We start from the raw sequence: 5,000 nt of genomic DNA, 5'->3' as shown, positions 1-5,000 counted from the left end.
CATACGCCCGTAAATTCGTGGGCGCTAGTAAGTTAAACGCCCGGGATGAAAAGAAGACGTCCCAGGGTGTGGGTGGTGGTGGTGTGGTGGTGGTGGACGCATTTCCAAAAAAGGATTTTTCATTTCCCGCTCTCGCCTGATTATGGAATCTTGGAATCGAGGGTAATAGCGGCGTCAACTTCTAAATGATGAGGGTATGGTGGGGGAATCTTGGAATCGAGTTGGAATCGAGGGTAATAGCGGCGTGAACTTCAAAACAATAAGAGAATGTAGTCGGAATCTTGGAATCGAATTGGAATCAACTGGAATAGCGGCTTGATCTTCAAAGCAACAAGAGAGTGTAGTAATAATCTTGGAATCGAGTTGGAATCAACCAGAATAGTGGCTTGATCTTCAAAGCAATGAGAGTGTCGTGGGAATCTTGGAATCGAGTTGGAATCGACTGGAATAGCGGCGGGATCTTAAAAATGATGAATGTTGGGGAATCTTGGAATCAAGTTGGAATCGACTGGAATAGCTGCGTGATCTTCACAGCAATAAGAGAGTGTAATGGGAATCTTGGAATCGAGTTGGAGTCGACCGGAATAGCGGCGGGATCTTCGAAGCAAGAGTGTAGTTGGAATCTTGGAATCGAGTCGGAATCGACGGTAATAGCGGCGTGATCTTCAAAATGAGGAGGGCATGTTGGGGGAATCTTGGAATCGAGTTGGAATCAACCGGAATAATGGCTTGATCTTCAAAGCAATAAGAGAGTGTAGTGGGAATCTTGGAATCGAGTTGGAATCGACTGGAATAGCGGCATGACCTTCAAAGCAATAAGAGAGTGTAGTGGGAATCTTGGAATTGATGGTAGTAGCGGCGTAATCTTAATAAAAAATAAAAAATAAAGTGTTTGACTGCCTATGAATATTCACGCGTATAAATTTATTTCATTTTTGTCAATTAATATCCTTTTAAATCTTTCATAATGCTTTGGGCGGCACTAACTAAATTGCAATAACCATTAGTTGTCTCACCATTACCAAAATAAATAAATAAATATATAAAAATTAGAATACCGCCTCCTTTCATTAATGTACAATCTACTCCAGCGCATTTGTTTATGTCATTTGCATAATGAATTCCACAGTTTTCAAACGGTCAAGTTTTAACTTATCATTTCGTAAATAACCACTAAATACTTATAGCTATTACTGTGTGGCCTACTTTCGTTTTCGTGTTTAACCTTTTTACTTCGTTCCATTATGGAAATGAATCTGCAAATATTTATCTATTACGCACTGCATTATCTACGACACCGAAATGTTCACGTCACTTAACCATTTCCAGCGAATTCTTTTCCGTATTAAGCACAAAATGGCCTTCATTGCAGGGAGAAGATTGGAAAACGATCGCATTTTCAATTAGTTATGGAATCCCACCGCCCTTCGTTAATTATTTCGCCCGAACATCCCAGCGGTTTTAATGTCAGTCCTCTTCATTCCATCAAATGGTTGTGCTTTTTCACAGTGGTCAGCAGTGTTCTGGAATGTTCGTAAGCTGGGATTATGTTAATGAGAGCCTGGAAAACATTATTTGCATATGTTTTCATTTTGGAAGTTACTCAAGAGATACTTGCTAATTTTTGTAAGCTGGGATTATGTTAATGAGAGCTTGGAAATCAATCTTTTATATAGATTTTATCTCTGGAAGTTACTCTTGAGACACTCCCGAATATGTGTAAACTGGAATTATATTGGTGTGAGCCTGGAAAACAATTTTTTATATAGATTTTATTTCTGGAAGTTACTCTAGAGATACTCCTGGATATGTGAAAACTGGAATCATGTTAATGAGAACTTGGAAATCAATTTTTTATATAGATTTTATTTCTGGAAGTTACTCTTGAGATACTTCCGAATATGTGTAAACTGGAATTATGTTAATGTGAGCCTGGAAATCAACTTCTTTATTTTTTATTTAAATTTTATTTCGGTTAGTTACTCTATAGGAGCCTTCAATATGGCTACAATTTTTCTGGAATGCTTGTAAACTGGAATTATGTTCATGTGAGACTGGAAAACATTTTTTTATATAAATTTTATCTCTGGAAGTTTACTCTGGAGTTTAACCTCTAGATTTGTTGAATTACTTCCTAATTGTGTTTAAACTGGAATTTTGTTGATGTGAGCCTGGAAATCATTTTTTTATCTAAATTTTATTTCTGGAAGTTACTCTAGAGAACTTCCTAATGTTTGTAAGCTGGAATTATGTTAATGTGAGCCTGGAAATCAATTTTTTATTTAAATTTTATTTCTGTTAGTTACTCTATAGGAGCCTTCAATATGGCTACAATTTTTCTGGAATGCTTGTAAACTGGAATTGTGTTAATGTGAGACTGGAAAACATTTTTTTATATAAATTTTATTTCTGGAAGTTACTCTTGAGATACTCCCGAATATGTGTAAACTGGAATTATGTTAATGTAAGCCTGGAAAACAATTTTTTATATAGATCTTATTTCTGGAAGTTTCTCAAGAGATACTTCCGAATATGAGTAAACGGGAATCATGTTAATGAGACCCTGGAAAACATTATTTTTTATATAAATTCTATTTCTGGAAGTTTGCCTGGAAATTCACACGTTCCGGAATGAATTCCTCACGCTGTTACATCTATTCTTTTGTCGCTTATTCTGCAAAACAACTACTTGGGACGCATTCACATTTCAGTTGTTAATGTATTCTCTGGAATAGGTTTCACAACGCATTCATATTTCAGTATTGCCAAATATTATTGATATATTCTTTAGAACAGATACCGTGTCCTCTTTTGCGGGCATGCAGAATAGACGCGAATGTTGTACGTGGAATTCTAGATGTAGAATGTGCTTGCTAAATATATTCTTAAGAACAGAGACGAAGAAGCATTCTCTTGAGGGTAAATTAGAATAGAAAATGAAAAAAAAAACAAATGCGTGCGTGGAATTCTAATTGCTATAAACGTATTCTTTAGAATAGAAATCACTCGCTTTCCTGAATGCAATGGATTTATAATTGCTATAAACGTATTCTTTAGAACAGAAATCACTCGCTTCTCTGATGGCAATGTTGAATAAAGAAACGATTAGGTACGTGGGATTCTTAGCTTACAATCAATCCATTGCAATTTCAAAGTGGCAGCTAAGAAGTCGACCTTCGGTAATCTTGACACCTGGATCCGATTACAAAATCGTTCCAGGGTCCATGGGGGAAGTTCCTGGAAAGGAACCGGTCTGGGGAGGTTCGTGTGTATACGAAACTTTTCACAAACACACACACACACACACACACTCAGTCATTCATGAGAGCTTTATTCATTCAGAAAGTGCTGAGTGACCTTCCGCGCAGAGTTCGTGCGCTTATAGTGTGTGTAGATATATAGGTACACATGAATGAGTAGTATGTATGTATGTATGTATGTATGTATGTATGTACGTATGTTATGTGAATTTATTTATACGTCGTTTATGTATATATATATATATATATATATATATATATATATATATATATATATATATATATATATATATATATATATATACATATCTGATATATGTTATATATTATATTTATTCATATATATAACATACATATATGCATACATATATATGTATTGTATATGTACATGTTATATATATGTATATATTTATTTATATATGTATATATATAATATATATATATATATGTATATATAAACATACACATATATATATATATTATATATATATATATATACATACATATACTATATATACAAACATACCCGAAACAAAAGACAGACAAAAAAAAAAAAAACATATCAATAGATGAACATCTCCCCCCCCCCCCAACCCCCCCCCCCCCCCCCTGCCCCCACAATCGCCCTACCCACAGTTAGACCCTCAAAAACAGTGGGACGCTTTCGGTGCGCAAATCCATTATCATCTCTTTTTTTTTTTTTTTTTTTTCTAACATACTTAGAACTCTGTACTCTCTCTAAGACGAACCGTGTTCTTAGAGGACACCGTGTTTCTAATAGAACCGTGTTCTAATACACTTAATCCTCAGGTACTAATAGAATCCAAGGGAGTGTTCGGTCTTAAAGAACCGTTCATTAAAAGCTATCTGGGAAGAATTGGCCAATTACGAGGCACGTGGGAATGTCTCTAGATTAATGCGATTATGCCCTGTAATCACAGCCTCGGTTGGTTTAAGGCTCTCTCTCTCTCTCTCTCTCTCTCTCTCTCTCTCTCTCTCTCTCATCTCTCTCTCTCTCTCTGTATACAAACGTCACTGAACTTTGGCCCATTTCAAAACAGATGTTTAGGAATGAATAGCTTATGCCTTAGTTCTTCATTTTCGTTAACACTTGTAATAACATTTTAAAAAACGATTATAATCTGCTCACAAACATTGCTAACATTTTCTTTTTTCTTTTTTCTATAAGCGATCTCTTCTTTCTGTATTATCTGTTGCTTTCTGTTACTTCTTGCAAAGGAATACTTTAGTATTCTTTGGAAGATAATAATAATAATAATAATAATAATAATAATAATAATAATAATAATAATAATAATAATAATAATAATAATAATAATAATCTTTGGAAGCTTGAATTTCAAGTCAATGCTCTCTGTTGTGGGCTTGTTCCATATGAATGGGGTTCATCATCCTGAATAATAATAATAATAATAATAATAATAATAATAATAATAATAATAATAAATGGTTTTGATATTCGCCAAAGATCTTTCTTATATGGCTGTATATAGAATTCAACGTATTCGTTTTGGAATATATTTTGTCAGGTTTGTTTTCCTGTGTAATTTGCATTCTTGTAAAATCCAGTAATTGAATAATTATGCTGTAGCGAGTTCCTTCCCCAGATTTTGTCATTTTTCCCCACCAGGAAATAATAAAAGCTACGTATTCCTTTAGATGCGAATACCTCACTTCGCGAGATCTAATTTTCACGACATCGCCAAAATTAAATCAGCG

Source organism: Macrobrachium nipponense, chromosome 18, assembly GCF_015104395.2.
Source record: "Macrobrachium nipponense isolate FS-2020 chromosome 18, ASM1510439v2, whole genome shotgun sequence".
Classification (NCBI taxonomy): Eukaryota; Metazoa; Arthropoda; class Malacostraca; order Decapoda; family Palaemonidae; genus Macrobrachium; species Macrobrachium nipponense.
The sequence above is the reverse complement of the archived record's forward strand: the minus strand, read 5'-3'. Positions refer to the sequence as shown.